Raw genomic sequence first — 27,940 nt, 5'->3', positions numbered from 1 at the left:
GTGCATAAACTATATTGGTATCTTTACACTTACTCGTAGTATGGCGTGACTCCACACAGGCCTAGGAAGTATTTCACGGTAGGCATTCGGGATAACTTCTACATGAAAACGTGAAAATATTGGTCGGCTTGTACCTATATTAATCTCAGCTATAAAATATTTTTATATGTTATGTATTATATTATATTATATTATATTATATAAATAACTCATATATTTATTATTTATTTAATTTATATAAAATAAATTATAATAGTAAATATATATATACATAACTGAAACAATTCAAGTGACTACTTTGACTCCTTAAAAAACCCAAGAGAACCTCTCTCTCCTCTTAACGCTCAAATTAGCCCTCTCTCTCTTCTAACCCTTTCTCTCACTGGTGGCCGGGAAGAAGAAATTAAGCAGAACTTTCGCTCACTCGGAGATGGCTCCGGCTCTATCGACATAGCTTCTCTCCGACGACATTAACAAGTAATTTTTGTTCTTTGTAATTCTTTTTACAGTTTGTGGGAGAATTTTTAATGCTTTCAAAGTGTTTGTTAAAATGCCTAATTAAACACCGCTGTATTCTTCTCGCGAAAAAATTTATTTTTTTTGCTGAAATATATTGAAAATCGGAAAGAGTTGGCTGATTGATATGCGAAACTTTAGTATCTCTATTGAATTTTTGTAGTTTGATTTTTCATCTTTCTTTACACTTGTGGTTTCTTTCCAATATATGCGGAGTAATTACCCACGGCGGTAAATAGTGCGGTATAATCTATACGGTAACTTGTTTGAGGTGTCCAGTAAGTATGTTCCCGCTCTTCGGCCTCTTGGTCGTGGCGCCTACGGCCTTGTCAAGTTAGTACTGTGCAAGAAATGTCTAATTATTGTTCTTCGATGTGTAAAACGTTTGATAGTTTTTAATGTTGCTGTAAACCGTGACCTGTTGATGAGAAAGTTGTTTTTTTGCAATTGATGTCTCAAAATGAGCTTTACTTGGAGCCCCTTTGATAAGCTTGTATTCTTTTAAGTTTCCTAGGCATCAGATAGAGATCGAGTACCTAAACATTATTGTTGTGTGAGAGCCCTTGTGGTGAATGTTAGGAAATTTCCAATATAGTAATGAAACATGTGCAATAACAAGAGAAAAAGTCAAATACAAGAGCACATATATTCTACTTGATTTGGTGGGGTAGTGCCCCTACATCCAAAGTTAGCGACAAGCAAGTTTTCTGTTATTAGCATAGCACAATGGGACGATTACAATAGACATCCGCTCATAAAAAATAACTATTAGAGGTTCAGTTCTTTGGATGTAGAACACTGGAATTAAAAATTGTAGTAACTTAGATTTCTTGTCTTGAAGAAGAGAACGAATCGAGTTCTAGGTTCAAATGTGGAGTTTGCCCTAAGAACCACGAGGTAAATAGAAGTTTTCTTTGGAAGTAACAGCAAAATGCAACCCTGTGACCCTCTCGTTCATTATATGCATTTATGTATATTTTCATGTAGAGAAACTATCTTAATTATCTGATAAAATTCTTGATTGTCTATTAAAAAAGATACTCTGTTGTCGCTTGGGAACATCCTTGTACGATCTTCTGCTTCATTTCTGCTTCATATATGTGTAGCTATTAAAATGTTATCATAGACTTCCATTTATTTTAGTTCTACCAAAGCTATTATTTCATTTATGCATTTCTTGTATTTGAGGTGTTGATATGGATGCTCTTCTGTTTGTAAAAAACTAAAGAACGTGGAAGGATTTTAACTACTCCCACAATTTACTATGTCCTGAAGTCTTGTGCTTGAAACTGATGTCCTGCCTTCTCAGGCAAAAAGGCTTATTGAAGCTTTGAGATCATTCATTCCTATTTCTTGTTTTTTTTCACTTGTTTCTTTTTTTATTTGGTGATCAACATTTCTCACTTCATTTTGATGTCAAGTCCTTTTGGGACTTTTCTTATATCAGTAGAGAAAAAACCTTGATCTTCAAAATAATGGTTAATTCATCTAGCCTCCTTTCTCTAAAAATTGCAAAATAATGAATATTGACCGTAGTTGGATGTGGAGGCGCTTGGATGATAATGGGTTTCTTTTAGATGAATTAGCAACAAGAGTTGATTAGGAGTTCTTGAACTTTGTCTTTAATAACCCACGATTTCTGAATAATGGACAATCAAATGTCCATGCTCTAAATGCGGCAACACAAGATTTTTTAATAGGAGTGATGCGCATTTAGACATAGTAAAAAATGGATTCACTCGAGGTTATAACATCTGGTACGCACATGGTGAATCCTTGAACACAAGAGATGATGTGGGGGGTTCTTCAACCGCTCCTTAGGTAGAAATGTCTCGTTATAGAACAATGGTGATGGATGAAATAGGCCGTGAGTTCAGCTCAAACTTCACGTGTGCAGAACAACTGCCTAATGCAGATGCACAAAAGTTTTTTAACTTATTAAAAGATGCTGACGAACCATTATGGGATGGCTGCAAAAATCACACAAAACTCTCTGCTGAGGCCCAACTATTAAGTATCAAATCAGAGTACAATTTACCTGAAGCTTGCTATGATCGAATTGTGTCAACAATCAAAAGCATGCTGCCTGAAGATGAAAAGTTGCCAGATAACTTTTACATGACCAAAAAACACCTAGGTAAACTTGGTCTACGTTACGAAAAAATTGATTCTTGTGTAAACAATTGTGTATTGTATTACGAAGAGAACAAGGGCCTTCAAGAATGACCTATATGTTATCATCCTCGATATAAGCCAATCAAGGTAGGATCACGGAAAATAGTACCTTTCAAGGAGTTGCGTTATTTGCCTTTGATACTTAGGCTCAAAAGGTTATATGCATCTAACTACACCTGTGAGCACATGACATGGCATGCAAATAATCATTGCAGCCAGGAAAGTATGGCACATCCATCTCATGGAGAGGCATGAAAATATTTCGATCGCACTCATCCATCATTTGCCTCAGATGCACGAAATGTGCGGCTTGGGTTATGCACAGGTGGTTTCAGTCCATTTGAAAATTCTAGTGCTCCTTACAGTTGTTGGCCTGTTATTATTGCTGTATATAATCTTCCCCCATGGATGTGCATGCAAAAACCTTTCTTGTTCCTGGATATGGTTATATCGGGCCCAAAAAGTTCAGAAAAAAATCTTGATATATTTTTACGCCCATTAATAGACGAGTTGAAAATATTGTGGAAAATTAGGGTGCAAGCTTATGACGTGTGCAAAAAATAAAATTTCAACATGAGAGCTGCTCTTTTATGGATGATCAGTGATTTCCCTGCAAATGCGATGGTATCTGGATGGAGCACTCATGGGTTGTTGACATGTCCTTATTGTATGGAAAGGACAAAATCTTTCAAACTTCGTTATGGAAGGAAAGCATGTTGGTTTGATTGTTATCGTCAGTTTTTGCCTCCTGACCATCCTTATAGAAGACAAGCCTATAAGTTTCGGAAGGGAAAATGTGAAAATGATTCTCCACCTATGTGCTTAATTGGAGAAGACATGGGACAAAGGGTGGATGAGCTTCTTGAAACCATCTTTGGAAAACCACCAGGTGGTACACACCCAATTGATGGATTTGGGAGGACACATAATTGGGTTAAAAGGAGCATATTCTAGGAGTTACCATATTGGCACACAAATCTTATTCGACATAATCTGGATGTCATGCATATCGAAAAAAACGTCTTTGATAATATCTTTAACACCATTATGGACGTTAAAGATAAAATAAAAGATAATGTCAAATCTCAAAAAGATTTGGAGTTGTATTGTAGTCGTACTGAGATGCATTTGTTTGAAGGTGCAAATGGAAAAATCTACAAACCTAAGGCACCATATACTTTAACTAAAGCACAGAAGAAAGAATTGTGCTCTTGGGTAAAATCATTGAAGTTACCTGATGGGTATTCCTCAAACATTGCTCGTTGTATGAATGAAGAAGAATGCAAATTTTAAGGAATGAAGAGTCATGACTGTCATGTGTTCATGTAAAAATTACTCCCAATTGCATTTAGAGATCTACTACCGAAACCTATTTGGGAAGCACTGACTGAACTTAGCAGTTTCTTTAAGGATCTATGCGCAACTATATTGCGTGTAGAGCACATGCAAAAACTTGAGAAGAACATTGTTGATTATTGTGTAAGTTTTCAAAAATTTCCCCCCCAAGCTTCTTTGATTCTATGGAACATTTACCAGTTCACCTTGCGTATGAAGCTAAGGTTGGTGGACCTGTACAGTATCAATGTATGTATCCATTTCAAAGGTAAATTTTTAAGTTCAATGATCTTATATAATTAGAAAATAGAAGTTATCTTGTGTAAATTAAAAGTTTAACAAATTTTAGGTTTCTATACCATTTGAAGAAAAAGGTTGGAAATCGAGCTCGAGTTGAAGCATCAATTGTTGAAGCGTATATGATTGAAGAAGTCTCAACATTTTGCTCTTCATATTTTGAATCACATGTAAAATCCAGATTAAATCAGGTTCCACGAAATGATGATGGAGGAATGATAGATTCTTGTGAAAGTCTATTTTCTATACATCCTGGACGACCACTTAGTTTTAGAATTGCAGTTAGATATCTGGATGAGGATGAGATGAAGGTTGCACATGGATATGTCTTGATGAATTATGAGAAGATCGATCTATTCCTGCAGTGAGTGATCTAACTCGTGCATTACATCCTCACAAATGTTTCGATTGACTTGTGTCTATAATTAACATATGATCATCGCAAATTCTGTAGGAAATTTGATGAAGAAAATAGAAAATAATTTTCAATAATAACTGACATGGAACTTGAAACATTGCGGGACACAGATTTTTCTCTGTGGCTACTTGCTCATGTAAGTAATAGATTACTTTCTAACAAGTATATATTAGCAATTCAAAATTATGTTATCTCATAAATTATTTTTTTTTCTTAGATTCAAGATACCCGTAAAGAAGTTGACAACCTCATAAGAAAGTTGGCTCATGGCCCCAGTCGACGTGTTTCTTGCTATATAGGGTACTTTGTGAATGGATTCAAATTCCACACTTTGGAGTACGGGCATTCTAAAGCAACATCAAATTATGGTGTATGTATTTTGGGGAGTACCTACAATCAATATGAAGTGGATTATTATGGAATTCTGGAAGAAGTTATAGAATTTGAGTATTACAGGATAAGACGTGGGGTTGTCTTGTTTAAGTGTCATTGGTACAACACTTCTGATAAAGGGCTTAAGTGACACATATCGGGTCTTGTGGAAATTAATCATAAATTGAAATTAAAATCAAATAACCCTTTTATATTGGCTTCCCAAGAACAACAAGTCTACTTCACAAACTTTCCGAGCACCAAAAGAGAAAGGCGTGATTGGTGGGCAGTATGCAAAGTAAAGGCTACCGGTAAATTTGACGTCCCATTAGCTGAAGGACAAGACGAGAATATTGAGCAAAAAATCGATATTGCTTTTCAAGAGGATGAGAGATCTGACCCACACCAAATTTTGATTGAAACTGATTGAGATGAGAAAAATAATGTTTTCGACGGTATGGTAGAAGAAGTAGATGGAAATGAATTTGAGGGACTTCAACATGGTGTAGATTTCAATGAAGTCATAATAGAGGATGAAGATCATTAGGAAGGAGAATAATTCAAACCAGAAGATGATGAGCAAGAAGAATATGATTCAAATGAAAGTGATGATGATATGGAAACTGTTCGTGTAATTTTATTTATTTAATTATTTCATTCTATCGCTTTATATGCATTTTATATCAGCATTGTTCATTATAGTAATCTCAATCTTAGAACTTAATAGTTTTGTGTTTCTCTTTGACACAGGATGGTGACTAGAGGACGAGCCAGCTGACGTGTGCGAGGGCGGGGCCGGGGGCAGGGTAGAAGTTTGCAACTTCGAGATGAGAACGAGGAGTTAGTGGGAGATCACTTATCACAACTTGAAGATAATCCAAGTTCTAATCCTAGTGAAGATGTGCGTGGACAAAGTATCTCATCTCGTATTCTTCCAAGAGGTTCGAACAGAGAGACGCAAGTAAGACAATTTTTCACTTTCATTTTTTTTTCTATTATTTATTATGCATTAGATAATTTCTATTATAATTATTTTTTTTGTTATAGGTTGGTGAAACAATACCTTCAAGATCTGAAAATGAACAAAATACAGAAAAAAGTGAAGGTATTGTATCACATGGACGTCGACAGCGACCCAATAGTGGAGCTCAGATCCCAGATCATCCAAGTAAAAGGACAAAAGTGACAGTGGTGAACAATCGGTAAGTTCAAAACTTCTAAAATTGATCTTAATATAGTCATAAATAATGTTAGCTCTATTTCTTAATTTTATATATTTTTTAATTTATTCTGTCAAAATAGATTTATTGAAAATAGTGTTACACGAAACCTTACAAATGATATTAAAGGCATTTTCACTGAAGCATGGCCAAGATGGCACGTAGTGCCAAAAGCATCTAAAGATTTGTTGTGGGAGAACTTTAAGGTAATAAATACTATTTATATTTAATCCAATTTATTCATTGCTAAATTATATAGACATATTTTGTAATCATTTAATGTGATTTACTGTTTTGAAATGTGATAGTTGAGTATTGGTGGGATAATCTAACCGACCACGAAATGAGGATGGTGTGGAATGAAAATGCGAGTGATCGATTCAAAGAAATGATGTACAAAGCTAAGCAAAATGCACTAAATGATGTTCACAAACAGTTAGGTAGAGAACCAGAGATGAGTGGTATGATTGATAGAGGTCCTTATTGGTTGAATAATCAATTATGGAATGATCTAGTTTAGAAGTAGTGGGCCTCAGAAGATTATTTAGAAAAACGTCAAACTGCCCGGAAAAATCGTTTGACTGAAAAAGATGGTTCGATAACAAAACACACTGGTGGTTCTATTCCTGTAGGGGCACATAAGCAAAAAATGGTAAGTTTTAAGTATAAAGTTTTTAGATATCTTTTATGCAATTTATTGACATGTGAATTAATATTGTTTTGCACACTATAGGAAAAAGAACTTGATAGAGAAGTGACTGATTTTGAGCTATTTCAAAGATGCCATAGACAGAACAAAGGAATTGGAGAGTTCATCGACAACAAATCCAAAAGAATTAGTGTAAGTATAATTTGTCATTGAATTTAAATATTGGTTAGTATATATGTTGAGAAAGTTTGTTAGACTTTTATTACATAAATGTTCCTTTGTATCTAATGTACTTGCACAGGAAGAATACCCTGCAAAAACGGGTTGTACTGATGTTTCTTCACAGTCTTCATTCGATATCTCAAGTTGGTATGATATCACTGGAGGTCCTTCTAGTTCAAGTTCAGTCAGTTCTACTCTTAAAGCATCTGACTAGAAGATTAATGAGTTAACAAAAGCTATGGAGGAATTTTCAGAACGAGACGAAGAAAATAGAAAATTGCTTGAAATTGCTCTTGAAGAAGTTCGAAAGAGGGAGGAAGAGGCTCGGAAGAGGGAGGCAAACCTACAAGAATTAGTTCGTAAATTACTTCAAAATGTGGGATACACAAACCATCAATTTGCTGGTGGGTCGGGACAGCAGGAGCAACAATATTCCAGGAAAGATAATTAGTTTATATTTTCTGTTGGTTGTTTATGACTTAGTGTATGTTGACTTGGGTTGTACTTTGACTTATGTTTGTTGTCTTAGAGTGCAAACATTTATATTATTTGGATGATGACATCAATTATATTAGTGTTGTTGTATTATGAGTACCTTTTTTGTTAATATTTGTTGATCATGTTTGGGAAATTCAGATTTTGGTATTGACGGAATGTATTCGATGGTATAATGACCAGGATATTAATTTGGGTACAGAAATTAAAAAATCTGCCCAAAAAAAACCAAAAAAAAAGTTAGAGACGCATTAGAGACGGAAAATTTTGAAAATTTAGAGGCCGAATTAGAGACGGATTAGAGACAAAAATTTGTAAGGTTTTAGAGACGGATTAGAGACGGAATATTTTCTGCGTTTCAGAGACACAAATTAACAAACAAATATTTTACCTTTAGAGACGGATAGAGACGGACAATTCTCGACGGAATCAGAGACGGATTACCTACGAAAATCAGAGACGATTTATAGTTAAATTTTCTTCTTTTTTGTCGACAGATAGCGATCGAATTTTCGGTCTCAAAATTAGTGACGGAATATTTTCGTCGCTAAATTATTAGCAACGGGGCTTTCCTCCACGGACTTCGGTGACAGATAAGTCTCTAATTTGTCTTAGAGACAGAAATCCTACTTTCAAAAATGGAAATTTCCGTCTCTGATACCCTGTTTTCTTATAGTGATTGTAACATATTTTGTCTTAAGTAAAACTCATAATTAGAAATGATTTTTTGCATAATTGCTTATGCGTGTACTCAGATCATTCTAAATTGTGTCTTATTTTGGAATAATTTACTAACTGTCATCTTTTGGACACCCATTGTCACACATATAGGAATAGTCATTGCAAGAGCATCCCTAATTCTAATAATGTGTTCCAAATAGAGTTCCAATCATTTACCGTTACTACGTTGGAGCGCCCTTTGAAATGGAGTTTTTCACTATTTGTTTGAAACGCATGTTGGAACTGTTTGGCCGTTCCAAAAATATAACCCATACAAAATGGGGATGATGATGTCATTTACCAAATTTCGCTCCTAATGTGCTTTTGAAATGGGTTTCAGAATGGTTGTCTGATCCGTGCCAAATTCTATTTTTTTTTATAATGTCTCAAGGAAGCATAACCTTTCTTACCCGAATTTGTATGTTTGAGAAAGTGGTTATATTCATAGGCGACAAGCATATTATCAGTAATTAGGCGTGCAGGGACAAAGGCCGCTTAAGAGGCAGAGATTACAGAGTCAAGGAGTGGTTTGATTCAGTTGGCAATAGTTTTGGAAGCAAGTTTATAAAGAATTATGAACTTTTAATTGGGAACTCAAATATTAGTTAATTAATTTTTGACTTTTGATTAGTAATTTATTCCAAATTTTAGTGTCATCTGTAACATATCCATCGAACTTATTTGGATAGTTTAATGCTGCAAAGAATTTTAAATTCAAATAACTTTTTATTAAAAAAATTTAAAATTCATCAAGATTTTTAACAAAATATAATTAAAAATAAAATTAAAGGATTCGAAATCCTTTACTTTACAATTATCCAAATAAATGCAAAAGATATATCATAAGGAATATAAAATCCTTAATTTCAAATCCATCCCTGAAATCATTTGACATCATCTCAATAAATCCATTCCATCCTAGAATTTTGATATTCGTTTGGTATATATAATGTATAATGATTTTATTTTTATTTTAAACGCCGGAAATTAATTCTCATAAATTTTAAATACTATAAATAATAACAATCACGTGATCCTAATCTCAATCACCAAAAATTATGGCAAGCAATATAAAATTATTCATAATTAATTAATAATTACTATTAAAATATAAAATATAATTATTAAATTAGATTAACAATTCATTGGTAGAATTGTAATCCCTGATTTTATAATCACAGCGTCTCATGTTAACCAACTAAATTAAATGTCATTAATCAATAATGTCTTAGCTTAACAGTGAATACTAAAGCTCATATCCTATGAACAAATTCAAAATTATATGTTCAAATTTATCGAATATATGTGTATTGTTTATGAATTATTGTAATTTATTCATTGTTATTGTTATATTATATATATATATTTTATAAATTAAGGTATTACTCATGAGTTATTATAATTTACTTATCAATATTACTAAGAAAAAAAAAAAAAAGCCCTCGTTGACAATGTATTATGGATGTTGCATTAATGATGGAAAATCAAAGTGGGGTCGATGTAATAAATAGAGAGTCCAACATCTTATTTCACCATTTGCCTCTTTCAAACCTAAACTCGGATTTTCATTTTTCAACTGTCAACCTCAATCATATCACCCTATGTACATACATAGTTGAGTCAGTGCAACAATGACGTGGGGCTTTAGAACCATCAAAAGTTTCCCTCTCCCACCATTAATTACGAGAAAATTATTATAACCAATTACTAATTAATTATATAGTATATGTCGACGACTAACTCATTTATAAAAATCATACTTATACAATTATATTAATATTTTAATAAATACATAAAGTAATATAATAAATACAATAAATTTATATAAAATAATATATATACCTATATATTTTATTAAACTCAAATTCATGATCCGAAAATTTTTTCACGAAAATGCGTCACCTCTTTATATAAATTGAAGGTGAATTTTCCTAGGTAAGATTGACAAATAAGCATATGAATTCTAGCAGCCTAGGACCTCTTGGTCAAAGAAAATTTACGTTTGACTTATTATAATAAAAAAAGTACGTATTTGATTTGGTTACGTCTTGCTCCGAGGGTTAGGAGGGGTTTGATCTGTATTTTGAATTCTGAAAAGTAATTATTGTAATAAAATTTATTTTATTATTTTTAATAATAATATTTGTGATGATTTTGATATTGAATGTGATATTTTATCACTAATATCTTATTTTGCGTTCAGTTAATTGGAGTGTCATGAGGTCTTAAATTGTAGTGAGTAGATATAAAATAAAATATTAATTTTAGCACTAAATTAAAAATCAAAAATTAATTTAAAATAGATAATTTACATTGAAATCATTTTTAAAAAATTACAATTTTGATTTTTTGGTCAATTTGATTGAAAAATGGCATGTTGCGTGCATATAATCCAATTAAATTATAATTTTAGTCCTGTAAATCAATTCGTGTAGAAACAAAAATGCTAACTCCTTAAGTTTTAAGACTAAAAATATCACTATTTTTTGAGTTACAGAACTAAAATTATTATTTAATTAGATCATGTGCAAATCACATGCAATTAGACGGCCAAATTAGTTGAAAAATAATATAAAAAAATATAAAACTAAAATGTAAAAATCAATTCTTGTATGATCTAAAATGACACCACCAATTGCTTACCAAATTAAATTATGCGGAGCAAAATTAATTCAACACACTTTTGGAAAATATTAATCTTAAGCACGTTATTAGGTCAACTAATAAAAAGATTCATGAAGTTTTGTTTTATTTGGTCTTATAGAAACAATAATTATATTGTTGTATTATTATTTCGATCTATTGAGTAATACAGGTTAATTAATAACTCAATATAATAAAAATGATTAAATAAATTATAATAAATTTATATGAAATAAAATAGATATCTACATAACTCCAACCGTATCAGTTAATTGAATTCATCAACCATATTTCCTAATTCTTTTTACGCAGAAGCAACCACGAAATCCCCGCCACAACGGGACCCCCCCCCCCCCGACCCCAGTGCCTGATTACATAAGATGCTTGTCGGCACAAGCCACTTCTTACAGAAGAATCCGAGCAGTTGAAATTAAACCTCCACAAAAATTCAGAACGAGGAAAATATTAAATGACAATAAAAAAATTCATTAACTATTTATGTATATGAGAAAAAGTATAACTTTCTCATATTAATTTTTTATTAATTAGTAGTAATTTACGAATTATCACAGTAATATCTCTTATCACTAAACGTTAATTAAAATTTGTTCTTTGTAGCACTATGAACATTTTTTACGTGCCCTTAACTTGTTTGACACATTTGTTTCCACCAAAGTCTTAAGTTAGTTAATAATTTTGTACAGTTGAAGAAATTAATAAATGAATTAAGGGAATTGGAAACAATTGCTTCTTCAAATAAGGTTCCTTGTCGGATGGACCCCCAACATTAATTATTATATATAATACGAAGAGGATTTTTTAATTAGTTTTAAATTAAAGGGAAGGTGACATCAGCGGTTCTTTACTTAATATTTTTATATTAATTAATAATGAATTATTTTAGTGTCAGCTAAACAACTGGTTAGCTTGCTGTGATGGGTTTCTACCAGCTCCTTTTCATGGTTGTTGTAATTTCCATGCAACTTAAATTGTGGACGTACCTCCACCTATTACCATAATTAATGATTAATTATAATAAGGGATAACAATATTTACATCCTCTTATAACTTATTTATATAAATTATTTCTATTTTTTGAAAAATTATACATACATTCATAAAAATTCATTAACATCATTTATAAAAATCACCTTTGTTTTGTGGAAAAATTAAACAAACCAGAAAACGTCAACATGAAACTACACCTCTTTCACCCTCATCTTGCGTGTAACTACATAAAACTACCCCTATTTTTTGACTGTCAGTAATGATTTCTGTAATTACATACAAGATAAGGGTGGTTTGTATAAATAGATTATAGATCAAGAGGGATAATTATACCTTATAATAACGTAGATTATAATATGTACACACTCATATATGTGCATTCATATGTAAATATAAATTTGTCTCTCGATTTAAAATATAATATTTTGATCTTGGCACATATCTCATATTGATTGTAAATTGAAAATTTGAGTGGTATATAAATTTCAATTTCTTTTCTCCCAGTGAAGCATTTTTTCAAGAACATACTCTTGAGGCTCCGGTCAAAGTGGGCAATATCTCGTACGATTGGGAATTAATTGCATTGCAGTTGCATCATGTGGCGTCGCATGTGGGAACAAGATCACGTGCTTGTCCCTAATCCTTTGTTTAGGGGGTTGGTAATACTTACAAACGTTTCACATTGATTGCAAATAAAGAATTTATGCGTCTTATAAGTCGTAAAGTATAAATTTTAAAACACCATCTCCATAACGAAACCATTTTTAGAGATTAAATTTGTGAAGCTGTGACTAAAATAAATAATACATTGCACGTTGAGGCATCGATCACGCTTCATCAGTTTTATTGTAAATTAGAAATGAAATGTATATTCATTTGGAGCCAAAATATATAATCATTTAATTTAATAAAATTTGACTTTGGACTAAAATATTTTGGAATTGGAGATCACAATGCACACTCCACATATCATTTGTTTGGATCATAATTGTAAATTATTTACAGAGAACTCCAAATTCTTACCTGCCATTTTTAACTATTTCGGCAATTAAGATTTAATAAAAGTATACCACTATTGTTTTTTTTTTTCCCCGATAAATATAAATTTTATTAAGTAAATAGTAGTATATCAGTACACTACAACATAAAATGCCTAAGCGGTCACCACGACAGGCTAAGTGATCCTCCATAAACAATAAAATGCACAAGTACTAATTGAAGAAGGTATGTCTGCACTAAGTATCCATTGTCGCACATATTCAATAACCAACTTTTCTAAGGAAGGTGCATCACGAGCCCCTTCATCAACTCGTCAGAGATTCTGCTTGCGCTAGATATGGTAGACAAGTGAGCCCAATAACGCAGGATAGGAAGCCGAGATGCAATGCTTTCCTCGCCATCGTTTTGCCGCCCACAGAACAACAATATTCTAGTTACGGTGGGGCTAATCAAATCGTAGGGTGTGCCGAATCACCCTCAAACTATGTCTTTGAGTAGAGGCACTGAAAGAAGAGGTGATTGTGAAATTCAGCAGCCCCATCATTATACAAGACACAAATAGTACCCAGATGAGAAAGCCAAGGCTCTGCAACAGTACAAAGTTTTTCAATGATGGCTAGCCACAAAATAAATGCATGGCGGGGAATTTTGCAGGAGCCCAATAGTAGTGAAGACCAGCCTACCATGGTTCCCTCATTTCTAAATGCCTGAAGCAGCAAAGTCGATGTCAGTGGTCCACTCTGTGATCGCCAAAAGATACGGTCAGAACCATCATGAATTTGTGGGAGAGTATGTAGGATCTGCAAATAGCGAATATCCATAATATGGGGCCAGTGCCAATGTCCGTCCTCAATTACAGTAGCAACTGTATCCGTCAATTGACTACCTATGAGGCTAGGGCCATATGGAACTTGCTGTATAAGTGATCCCAATGCATGCCAGGAGTCATGCCATAATAAGAAGGTAGTTTCATCCCAAATACTGTAATCCATAAAAGGTCGAAGTAAGGATCGTAGGCGGAGTATTTTTGCCATCCCCACGAGCCTTCTAGTTCGGGTACCGTCCACACAGTCATACCTCACAAACGCACATGATATATCTAGTCCACCCAAATAGAGGACCGATTGCCACTAATGACTTTCCAAAGTTTGAGGCTCATGAGTGCACGGTTAGGTGCAAGTATGTCCCGAAGGCCTTGTCCACCTTCATCAATAGGTCGACAAACATGCTCCCAAACTATCTTAGCATATCCAAAGACAGAGGTACCCTGCCATAGAAATGCCTGTAGCCTCTTCTCGACCTCTCTAATGACACCTTTGGGTAAAATAAAGGCAGAGCCCAATATACACTGAATGTTGTGTGTACAGATTTATTGATCTGCGGACGCCAAGCATAGGACAAGGAGATGCTCTCCCAAACCTTTATACGTTGATCCAACTTGGTAAGTAGTGGTTTACAATCAGCAATAGTCAGTCGAGAAGATATAAGATGTAATCCCAAGTATTTTAGCGGTAAAAGTCCCTCGAAAAAGTGAAGTATCTCTAACAGTTGTTCCCTAAATCCTTGGCCCGCACGCGAGAGTATCAGATGACTCTTTAGCGGGCTGACCCAAAGCCCAAACATGTCTCTAAATAATCAAGTCCCCATTTGAGTAATTGAACCGATTCTACCTCAGCCCGAGCGAACAATAGCAAGTCATCGACAAATCCAAGCTGAACTTGGCGAAGAGGTTCACATTTCCAAAGAAATGCAAAATTCATATTCTGCTCTATCAGTTGCTGCAATATAAGGTTCAGAATCTTCATAATTAGGACAAATAGATATGGTGACATTGGATCACCTTGCCGAAGACCCCTGGCACCCACAAAGAACCTATGAGGTGTTCCGTTAATCCTAATGGAGGAAGACGGTGTTGTAACACATTCTTGAATCCAACAGATGAATTTATCTGGAAGACTAAATAATTGGAGCACATCTAGAAGGAAATCCCAATCAACTGTATCATAAGCTTCACGATTATCTACCTTTAGTACACAACGAGGTGGGAGCCGCTGCTGGTTATATCTTGTAAATAAGTCTTGAGTTAGAAGAATATTGTGGCTGATAGAACGAATTGGGACAAACGCCATCTAGGATGGGCTAATAATTTTATCCAACATCGAACTCATACGCTACAGTATGATCTTAGTAATAGCTTTGTAAAGAATACTGCAGCATGCAATAGGACAGAAATCAGCCACATGAGTAGGGTTATGGACTTTAGGTATAAGTACCAAGTATGTAGCATTCACCTACTTCAATAGCCGCCCAATAGTGAAGAAGTCAATCATAGCCTGCGTGACTTCAACGCCCACAATAGGCCATGCTGCTTTATAGAAAGCTGAGGTGTAGCCATCAGGACCAGGGACTTTATTCTCAGCAATATCAAATAGAGTCAGTTTTACCTCAAGTGCCGTAACAGGACGTACCATCTCCTAAGCCTCCTCATCAGTGATAATATGACGAGCTCAGGGGCGTAAATACCAAAGATCAAGGAACCGCCTACTCCTCTCACCTCCTAATAAATTACTGTAGAAGGCAACGAACTCTTGGATCACTTCTTGAGGGTCCGTGTGGGTGTTGCCTTGTTCATCATCAATCTGAAAAATCTGCCTTTTTGTGCATTGCTGTGCTATTTTTCGAAAGAATACCCTAGCGTACTGGTCATCCCCTTTCCTCTATTGCATATTGGCCTCTTGCTCAAGATTCATTGCTTCGCATAGATCAGCCTACGACAATGCTCAATTTGTAGAAGGCGTTGTGCCGGTCAAGGCTTAATAGCCGTTATGCCACTTCAAGAAATTCCTTGGCACTATGGACATTCTGCGATAGATCAGCCTTATTTCTCCGCTGCTGTTGAAACACTGGTTTCAACGCTTTAAGCATGTAAGTAATGGAATACATTGGGATACCAACAAAGTTATGTTGCCAAACAATCTGCACAGTAGTACGAAACTAAGGTAAGAGAGTAAGATATTTGTCAAAGTAGAACATACCTCCAAAGTTATGTTGTGTGTCCCCCTTAAGCACGAGAGGAGAGTGATCAGATGTACGGGGAGGAAGGTACATATAGGAGGAGTTCGGCCACCGCGTCAGCCATTAGTAATTGACCAGCATTCGATCTAGCCACTTCCATAAGCTATGTGAATCCATACTACAATTGTGCCAAGTGTACCACTCTCTTTGTATTGGCATTGGGAGTAATCTAGTGTCTATCATGCAAGCATTAAACTCATCACTAGACAATTATCTCCCGAGTTGCCACATACTTCACTAGAGTCACGAACAACATTAAAATCTCCACCCACGATCCACATCTCCTCAGAACATTGACCTGCCAAACTGAATGCCTGCCATAGATCTCGCCGAGCACCCACCTCATTGGCACCATAAGCAACAGTAATAGCATATGTATCATGGATTTGTCAAACATGGACATGACAATGAATAAATTGAGCACTAATGTCCAAAACAGTTACATCAATGATTTCATCATCCCACGTAATCCAAATTCTATTGCCAGCACCCACAGGATCCATAAACCATTTCCATCGAGGTAAGGTAGCAAGATGGATACGTACCGCATTTTGTGTTTGCACCTATATTTCCAAGAGACCAATAAACTGCAACCTGAACTCCTCAACTAGATTGCTGGAGGCTAGTCAGTGGGCTCTCTTGTTCAGGCCTCAAACATTCCAAATAGCTGCATTCAACATAGATTACTAGCTGAGGGGTTGCATTTGTTAGGACCCAGGATGTATCCTCTGCATCAGCATCAAGGAGCGTTAGTACATAAAAAGCATTGTGCACAGTAATTTCTTTACCTCTAGTCCCCTATGAAGGTGAAGCCACAGGCTCTACCTCCCTGGCGAGCGGTTCAACCACCGAGGCTGGCGCAGCGCGCTGGAGTTGTAGGAACGACTAAAGGCCGTACACGCTGTACATAGACATTAACTGGCGGTTTAGGTGGCTTCATAGTTAGGCAGTTTTTCATCACATGTTCCAAACTCATGCAAGTGGTGCACTTAGGAAGCAACCACTCGTATTCTACATCAACTTTGCATGCAACTTCCCCACCTTCCTCCATCGGCGTCATAATTATCGAGTGTTTTGGGAGCTTGGAATTAATGTCAAGCATGACACATGCGAGCGAAGTCCAGTCTCATGCATGCTCGAGTGATCGCATCTGGGTATAGCGATTTCCAATTGCACTCGCCACTGTACTCAAACCATCATTTGTCCATAGTTCCACTGGCAGATGTCGAAATTTAACCCATACTAGGACTTGTGTGTGTTTCAATTTTCGGAGTTCCATACTCGGTTCCCATTTTTGTAGCACAATTTGTTGTCCTTGATACAACCATGGTCCTCCCTCAATAACCTCTTCCATAGCCACTATCGCTTTGAAGTGGAAAAAGAAAAACCCATTCGACGTGGCCATGACTTCACTCAACCACGACCATAAGGATTTAACATACTCTTTCACGTGATGAAAATATGGGCATTTAACCAAGAAGTAACCGACTGCCATCGCATTCCATCGATGTGAACCATTTCTAATAATCTCTAATGTCGATCGAATGATTATTTCTCCATTTTGCATCATTGGAGGCACATATCATAATATTTACGTGTTGAATTATGAAATGCATCGACAATTTTATCAACAGAATTCACAATGTTGGAGCATGGTTGTAGAGGTACATTACCCACAAAGATTCCGATGGGCAACGGTGGACAGACAAGAACAGTAGCAGCAGCAGCCACGGGCACAGCAGCAGTAGCGAAAGCAACAGGCAGAACAAGCGAGTTTAGTGGCGACGCAGTCGAAAATATGGCAACAACTGTAATAGCGGCGGAGAAGTCTGTTAAAGCCACTGCACCAGGTGGCAAGGATGGTGCACTCGGAATCAGCAGCGGCGCAGACAAAGACGAGATCTCAGCACTTCTCCGAACGTCCGCAGGCTACAAACTTGCTCCCAAATCAGAATCTACAGCAGTTTTGACAAATTCGGCAGTGATGAAGAAACCAATTTCTTCGATTCTAATGGATATATTGCATTCACATGCACATAATCTCACATCAACCAGGTTCTCCATGAATCTGTAGCTGATCATTGAGTGGCGCAATATCACAAGAAATCATAGGCGCCGCTATTGAAGCAATAGAAACCCTAGGCGAAGGCAGCACTAAAACCCTCGGATCTTGGTGAAGAGACGAGGATGTCATATTGTTGAGGAACTCAGCCACCTGTTCAGTAGTCGGGAGGTGAGGAATTCAACGAGGAAGACGGTTTACTGGTGGAATTGATCGGAGAGGGCGCGACAACACTGCTGAGATCGGATTCACATCAACATCTCCATATTTCGCAACCCATCGTCTATGTAAGTCATGGAGAGCACAGATTGAGTCTTCATTACAATTATCGATCACTCGGTTGGCCAATAAAAGAAAATCTGCAAATCGGAACTCAATACGAGCATGATCCCTTGCCATCGCATATTCTCTCCCGTTCGCTGCATCATCATCGTCAGTGCCTAAGTCATCTTCATCATCCTCAAAGTCCACCAAGTCTCTATCAACATCGATAGGAACCAGAGCATCGTCATCGTCGGCGGCTGCGGCTTCATTTTGAAGAAAACCTTGTTATGTGTGTTAATTGTGAGGTGTAGGACTGTGTGAAAGATAACAGAGAGAGTTAGGAGAGTCCATCCCAATTAAAGCGTTGCATATTTTTTTTGAACTTTTTTATACCACTATTGTTGGTATACGTAAATCAGTCCTAGTACCAGTTGGATTATATTCAAATTTTTTGTAATATATATAAGTATGAAATCGACAGAATTATAACTGGTAATAAGATGCAAATTTTCTTGCTTCGAGTGATGGATTGGAAATCATGAAAATTGAGGGTACATTTGAGTTGTTGGATTTGAATTTGATCGAAAATTTAAAAAATAATTTCAAATAACTTCGTAATAAAGTGATTTATATATCAAGTACATTAGGAAAAAAATATTATTATATAACTTTATTTAAGTTGTGGTAAATAGCTGTTATTAATTGTGATTAAACCAAAATTGATATAAAAATTTAGCTTATTTATTTTGAAAACTATTTTTGCTATTTGTTTTAACTATGACAAATATATTAACCATACTCACAAAATCCATGAGCAAGAACTGTTGTGTAGCCCTAGTCAATAATTTTTTACTACAACTACTAATTTTTAACCATATCAACTAGCAATAGTTAAATGTTATATTTCTTGTAGTTACCTGAAGTATTTAAATCATTTACATTAGATGTATCCAAGAAAATCTAAAAGATTTTCAACGAGGTAATTTGGAGATATTTGACGAACTCATCTCCAATTCTTGAAAACTTTAATATTGGAAAAAAGACAAAAGCGTACTCTATTTTTTTTGAATGAATTTACACAATAGAGTTTGCAGGTATTTAAAAACAAAATAGTCTAATCGAGGCCAACAAGCCCTAATACAAGCTAAGTTTCAGATTAATTCAGAAAAATATGAAACTCGATCCAAAAGTACGTGATGTAATAGGAATACTATGGTAATACATTAGATCAAAACAAAAACTACATAAAATTTTGCATCTTATAACTTTGACCAGAATTTCTTTTGGTCCTCTAATTCTAACAATATTAAATTTAGTCCTTAATCTATCAGTTCTGTGTAGATTCAGTGCTTCAGCCTAATTTATAACTCTTTGCCTTCCAATGATAAAGCTCTTAAAAGGCCCGACATGCTTCCGAAACAAAACTAAGTCTCCATAACTTCATACTTTGTTTTGAGGGCCTTGCTCCAGAGTATTCCAAGTTCTCGATTTTACAGACTTCCTCCAACCACACAACCGCAGCTGATGGTTCATAGGCGCTTGGCTCCTTCAGCAGCAAAACAAGACAGCCCTATTTCGTCTCCTACCTTAGGGCATAAAAGATACTTCAAAATGGAGAATTAATAAAATTTTGTGAAAACAAATTGAACAGAAGCCTTTTTTTATTAAAGAAAAGTTTGAAATATTACATAGATATTTCTTCCTCTATAGGAGGAGACAACTGTTTGGTCTCTCATATAGAGGACTATACTTGCTGGGAAAACCCCCATAAAACTAAAAATTTAAAACTAAAAAGATTTGAAAACTCAAATATTATGTTTGAAAAGTTGGTTAAAAATTTTCGATGATCCCCATCTGCTTCATTGCCTCTTTAAGTATAGCCGTCTGTGGACTTCAAACACGGAATTCAAACTTGTTTTTTTTTATAATATCACTGCATTCAACATCTCTTTATCTTTTTCGAATGACATCATTGCGTTTGTCATCTTCCTGTCCTTTCAAGCTGTTGGTCATGATAGCTTGTCGGCTATGTAATTTGTAATTGGGTTTTCTTTCTTTCTGACTGTTGGCCATTGTTTACTTTTGCTGATAGTCTAAATTTTAAATTTTTACATTCTAAGGGTTTTACTTCCTCATTTCAAAATCCTCGTAGCCTCAGTTGCAAGGTTCTTGTTCCCCATATAAGCATGCCCTTTTTCTCGAATAGGCTCTCTACAAACTTGGTTCTTTTCCTTATCATGGAGTTTAATAGGAATGATCTATTTAATTTATTTGAGAAGATTTTATATGGATAATTCACTTTGTCCATCTCAGTGAGACAGACACATAGTCCCCAAGCTCTCTTGGTAGATATATCATAATCACTTGTGGCTGATACCAATGGAGCTTCTTCTGAGGCAGCTTTAATTTTGTTGAAAGCTACCATGTCTGGACTCTGTAGCTAGATAAAATAGAATGTTGGATGAGATCCTTTCCCAATAGTTTCTAGAGTTGCTAATATGATTTTTAACTCCTGAATATCGCCTCGTATTAAATAGGGATTGTTTTTCCATGAGTCGTACACCGCCCCACTAATCCACTCCGAAAGCTTTGAAATTTCCGAAAAACTTGGTGACCTAGTATGAACTAAACTCAAAGCTCCAAAATCTTACCACTCTTGAGCATCTTTTGGTTAGACCCTCTAACTTCCAGACTCTATTATATTTTCTTGATATTTCGATTATGGTCTTGCTTGGATACACTCCTTTGCGAGAATTAAGTTTTTTCCACATTTGCTGGTAAACCCAAGTAGAGGAAGATATTAATTCGTTAGTATTAGAAGGGATCGCGTGGTACAATCGAGAATGCGGAAGCTATAAAATAAAATGCGTAATAGCAAAAATTAAACGCAGAAATTAAACCAATCCAAGGGGTGTACCCTCAAAGTTTTTGGAAGTTCGATGTACTAAAATAAAAACTAACATTGGGTTGACGTAAAAACAATAAAATCGAAATTAAAAGGACTAAAAAATGATACCTTCGTTTTTCACGATCACTTGAAATATTTTTCACCTGAGGCTCCAACGCAACAGCCTTCTAATTCGTCCACACCACACCAAGGTCGGAATTTTTACGTCCTCTTTGTTAGAAGACAAAACAAGAAAAAAGAAATGCACCAAGTGCTAGAGAGAGAGGGGCGGCTGAGAGTTCCCTCGGAAGAGGGGGGTTTTATTTTTTGTGTAATAATGATTATAATTATTTTTCAAATATTATACTTCATATATATATATACCTTGTTTGATAATTAAAATATTTCTATATACATTCTATTATCTACAAGGCATAGTTCTTTTCATTCTAAGTAAAGAGATCCCAAAATGGCTAGGACTGCACTTTCCCAAAATACAATTTGCTAGCCATTTATTTCCTTCGGAGGAATTTTTTATGGGTCCAAAATAATGGGCTTGGTCGATTTTTACCCTTAGAAATACGAGCCTAATGAATTTTTATTTAAATCTAATTTAATAAAAATCCATTTATTTGAGCCCAATCTTATATTTAATCTGATTAAATATATAAACCCAAATTATCCTCATTATGTAATAAGATCCAACTTATGAAATTATAAGGACAAGCCCAACATAAATTAATACCATTAGTTTATTCCTGGACCTTTTTCCATCAAATGGATCTCTCTTTTTTAGTAATCTAATTACTTGTAAAATTAATCCAAACTAATTCCTTGTTCCTTTCGGGTGATTTGTGTGTGACTCTTTAGGTTCACCTTTCAGCTAAACTTGGGCTAGTGTCTAACAATATTATGAATTAAATTAAATTAAATTAATAATTCTTGATTAACCTTAATCAAGAAAGCCCGTCATCATGGGTGGCCATCTAGCAACGATCCATGGAACTAAAGATTAGGTGAATTACCGTGTTAACATTTAGGCTTTCGAGTCCATACATGTAGGATCCTTCTATCTACTGTCTGCCGGCCTTAGTCTAGGGCATGGAATTAGGTGTGGTTCCCATCCTGGACTAAGTATCTATGCTTAATACTTGATATCGTGTCACGCCAAGTTTCTCCACATAGGAACCTCCTTTTCCTATTCGATCAACGAGTGTGGCCATAGATTCATAAAGCGTGAACGCAATTCCAAGTGTGTAGGAGATACCTTGTCGCATATTGACAGGGGGCGGATCCTCTTCTTAGGACTCACTATCCTCGCTACATACTTCGATTGCAGTGGACAAGGCTTATGATCATTATGTCTTTGACATAATTACCTCTCGCACAGATCCAAGATATAGTTATCGTATGCACGTGATTGCTGTGATTCCTCAATTTTGAGGACTACTCCCGTGCTATTGGAGCTGGGGACTTAATCATATCGATCAAGCCTCCAAGGTTTCCATATGAGGATTCCTGTGAGTCAGTTCAGTTAGTTGACCACCTTGTCAACTAACCCACTGAAATTGCATAGACATCCAACGTCTGCCGCCCATGAAGCGCGACTCTCATCCAATGAATGCAATACTCAGTGCAAGTTTCAGTAGGACTTTCGATGCCTAGTCTCAAGGTCCTCGACTTGGAACATTTCAGACCATCTTCGAAAGCTGGTTTTATAGCCGCCATCTAATGCATAGCCCAAGTACATAGGTTGTTAAGTGGTCTATGGATATCCGTTGTGATGTCAAAGCAGCGCTTAATATAATTTGGTAAGCACGATAGACACATGCGCTGAAGATGAATACTTACCATATTTTTAGGATAATATTATTTAAATAAAGATTGCTTGAATGGTTCTCAAAACCTCCAATTTAATTGGCTTTTGGTCATCTATTCCAATAATCTCCCACTTGACCTTAAAGCCAATTACTCATATTTTCAGATAATTTGATTATGAGCAATCTGAAGTACCGGCTAGGTCTTATGGGTCTACTGTAGTTTCTGAGTCCTGCTGTCCAACTACATGTTACATTTTCCTATCATTGCTCCAAGCAGATGATGGTGTCTATAATTTTTTCTTTTACCTTGTGCCATAACCTAATTGTCACCCTCCAAGGTGATTACTGGCTATGCTAAGTAGCACACCCAACAATCGGGTGTTCTTTTTTCAATCCTAACCGTTTTCCAATATAACTTCTAAAGTTGCCACACATTGAAGTTTTCATGATGAAGTTCCTTGTGGTACTCCACTTAGAACCTTTTCAATATTACCATATCATCATAAAAGCTTGAATGTACTCTTGTTTTGAGATTAAATATTATTCATATGATGCTGGAAGTTATTATCGTTATAGCCTTCCAAAATCAACTCTCCATTAATGTGCGTCAAGAGCTCTTCTTTAATCCTTATTCAGGTATTAAAGGTAGCCCTTCAACAGCTGTTTGTTGCCTCGGTGGAGCACACTCGATATCCATTGTTATGCTTAAAAAGCATAAGCAATATCGGGCTCAGTGCGCCGAACAACATTCCAGACATGGTCATGTGCTCCGAACAAAGATGTTTTTAACCATCTATAACACTAGGAATATAATTGAACTCCCACTGACCTTCCATCTTGTTCTTGACCAAGTCATGTGCCTTATGAACTTGTCAAAATAAGTATGAAGGACATTCAAACCTAGTTTTAACTCCATAGCAGATTTTATGGCTCTAAGCCATTAATTCGGATCGATGGCTTACATCTCCTTGTTCAATTTCAGAAACTCATACCTTTCAGGTAACTGGAGTTTTCTAATTATCCTTTACAGAACTTAGACATGATCAGTGAAGTTTTGATTACAAATGATGTGTGCATTATTCCATAACGAACTTGTATAAATCAGATATATAGTCTAATTTTCCTTTCGCTAGTTGTTTGACGTATGTAGGACCATTGCTCATACTCAAGACTTTTATGGACACATGTTTGCCAATCCATATCAAATATGGTGTCTGGATTATGACTTTAAGAAAACACCATATTTTTCAACTTGACGACTTTCAAATGTCCACATCCAAATGGGCCAACTAATTTTGTGAAACACCAATTGAATCACGTCCAATTAAGGTTCGATTTCTTTCTCACCAGAGGCAGTTCAATATCATTTTTTTTGGAGGAATTTCATTGAATGAGTATTCACGATACTCCCTCTTCTAATGCCCTTTGGCAATTTTATGCAAACATCATATGTAAATTTTGATTGTCCAACCATTATTCTATTTTTCATTTTACCCTCTCCCATTAAGGCAAGAGGAGCACTCAAAGCGTTGCAGAAAGAATAAGTAGATTATTGCAATATTGTTTTGAGTTAAGACTTAGTCTTTTAGTCATTAACCCCTCCCACTATTTCTACAAACTCCCACCACTCTCAAGTGGGGTTTCGGAAAAATTCTTTCCTAGTGGGCTTGGGATCTACGAGAATAATTTACCATGCCCCACTTTTACGATTCACATGGAAAAAGCCTTGTGGGAGGCGATCGATGCCATCCTCATTCGATGAGATATCCAGAATAATTTTTCAAACCTCTTCGCATGATCCTGAGGACTGTAAGTGAATCATGCTATTCGATGTTAAGCCCAACCCAACAACCACCTCAATTGTTGCCCCCCATGACTCGTGAGACCGAAAAACAGCAAGCATGTTCTTTTGTTCATAACAATAATACATCTTGGTTTCTATTCTAAATGTGCCAGATTTGAGTTATATTTGGATAGCGGTAGCTTTCTCATGATATTATTATAGATGAAAGGCCTGGACAGACCGAAATGCCATTTCGATCCAAGATAATTATGGGCTTAATACTTAATTAGTGTTGTGCTCAACCTATCAACCAAATCTCACCTCAACTGTCGGCCCCCCCGACTCGGAAGATAGAAAAACAGTGAGTGTGTTCCTTTGTTCACAATAATGGTGCAGTTTTCCTCTACTGTATGTGTGCTATGACTTGTGAGACCACACTTGGGTAGTTGCAACTTCCTCACCACATTATTGTGGCTGAAAACCTTGGCCAGATCAAACTAGGGGAAATGACAGTTTTGGTCCTGTAGGATTGGGGTAGTTCTCACTTTTGGTCCCTTACTTTTGGGGCCAACAGTTTTAGCCCCACAGGTTTTATAAAATTGACACATTTAGTCCTGATTCATCTCTAATTGCATGCTAATACCCTCCTCGCAAAAAATGGTATCAAGCCTAAGTTCATTGAAAAAATATTTATTTATATTACATTTAGATATTATTTATTCACTAATGGAGGAGACTCTTTGAGAGAAATAGAACTGAACGAAAGTTAGAACGGGTAAATTCTTGCATAATTACAGTTCAAAAATTATGATATAAAAGAATTGATTGGAAAGAACTCGAGCCGGATACATCAAAGATCTCCCAAGATCTGAGGGATCTACAAAAGACAGTTGAAGACTATGGACATATGTTAATTCATATACCTATGAAAATAGAAACTTTAAGCCAAAAGATAGATGAAATCCTTAAGATCCCTCCCAATCTACACAAGGACATTGCAAATATGAAGGCATAAATTGCAGATCTGAAGAGAGATCAAGGGAGAACCCTGAGACATCTAATTCTAGACAAAAGCGAATCAGGGACGCCCTTGGAATAGTACCTCTTCTACATCAGAAGGGGAAGACCAAGGAGATTCCAAAGCCGAAGACCAGAGAAGACCTAATCATAACATCCATTATATCCATAAAATAATGGAGGTAATTAGAGCAGATCTATCAGATTTACAAAAATTGGTGGAATCCTTTTCCCAACTTGGTATTGTGGATTTAGTCAAAATTCAATAAGAGTGCCTGAAAACACACCTTGGGCGAGGATGATGCTCTAGCCCTTACATCATGGCGCCATGCTTAACCTGGATTTTATCTATTTCCAAAATACCAAGAATTTGATAGATGAATGGGTTGTAGCCATCAAGATAGCAACAACTATCTTAGAACTCGACAAAAAAATCTTCATAAAACTGGTGGAGTTAAGCTAGGAGGGTTCTATGAAGACCGGATGGGATAATACCCCAAAAGATACCAAAGGTAGTATCCTTTTCGGAGATTCATAAGGCACTATAGCAGACCGATTAGGAAGGCTTATCAAGATACACTTAATTGAAGATGGTTACTTCAAAGGAAGTAGAGCAGAAAAGGTTAAAGAATATACACAACCTCTCTTTAGCCTTGAACTAAGAAGTATTTGTGCAGTAGATGAATATATCTATTAGTTTTACAAGTATTTCTTCCAGAATGTAGTAGCAACTCCAATGTTCCTCGTAAAGATATGCAGGAAAATGTTGATCCAGTCATACAAAACACCTGAAGGACAATTAGATTCAGTTGCACAAAGAATGTCTTTCCTTAATGACAAACTGAAGGATTGGTGTTATCAAGCATCTATCTAGAAGAATATGAAAACACTGAAAGGTAAAATTAAAGCGAACTCCTCTCTGTTGTGATAACAACGATTTTTCAACTATTATAAGAGAATCAAGAGAGCCAGGGAAAAGGAGGAAGAAAAATAGTGACTCCTAACCTAGAAGTTCCAGAAGAACCTTTTCCCGACAAATATCATGGTGGTCCAAGTTAAAAGCCAGAACTTACAAATCTGGACAGAAAATAGGACCAACTAGGGATTCATCCAAGGATCTAGATGAACAATTGCAAGATCCATCAGAAGAATCCCTACATGAAGAACTTTCAGATGGGCCCATACTCGAGCCAATGAAAGTTTCAAAGACTGCAATTGCTGGACTTAAGGAGCAAGAGGACATATCTCTCCCGACTGCCAGCAAAAACATGGTGAAGTACAAAAAATTGAAGCCATAGATGACATCTTAGATGTAGTCTACTATGGCAATTTGGTATCTATTTACCAATTCGAAGACCTTTTGTCAGACGAAAGTGTATATGAGAAGAAGTTAAGATGGATTTGGATGGATCTTTAATTGAGTCAGAGTAATTACAATAAGAGAGATAGGGTTCAAACCTCTGAAAGCCTATCAGGATTCTTTTCAAGGATGATAGTGTCAAACAAAACTATGGATAGAATCATGAGACAAGATTCCACCTCAGCCCATACCATGAATTTAGGATTGGAGGAATTGAAAAAGTCCTAAACCAGATAGGACTGAACCAAAGGAAGCATCATATAATCTACAAAGTAAGTTCAAGTGAATTTGCTATACCTATGGAACTTGCTGGTAATGTCATTGAAAATGCAACTGATTCCTAAATTCTTGAAGAAGTAAACTTAGAGAAGAAATAGCTGTTACTATAAAATGGATCCACATAAGAATTATTGAAGTAGTAATAAAAGCAACTTTTAAGGAAGGAATTGACTCAGAAATACATTTATCTATTATGGATAGAAGAATCAATAACCTAAGAGATGACTATCTTGGAACAATGATAGGTAATCTGTATGCAGAAAATTGATGTTTGACATTTATCCCAAAATCGCATACAACCTAGCAAACCAAGATTTCAATAGT

General features: G+C 35.7%; 1 pseudogene; it reads left to right on the top strand.

The window, feature by feature from the left end:
- The first annotated feature begins 2,035 nt into the window (after positions 1 to 2,035).
- On the top strand, positions 2,036 to 7,418 carry LOC148786897 (uncharacterized; annotated as a pseudogene).
- The last annotated feature ends 20,522 nt before the right edge of the window (positions 7,419 to 27,940 follow it).

This window comes from Sesamum indicum, linkage group LG9 (genome assembly GCF_026168435.1).
Source record: "Sesamum indicum cultivar Baizhima isolate 11 linkage group LG9, ASM2616843v1, whole genome shotgun sequence".
Taxonomy (NCBI): Eukaryota; Viridiplantae; Streptophyta; class Magnoliopsida; order Lamiales; family Pedaliaceae; genus Sesamum; species Sesamum indicum.
This window is presented reverse-complemented; position numbering and strand designations above follow the sequence as displayed.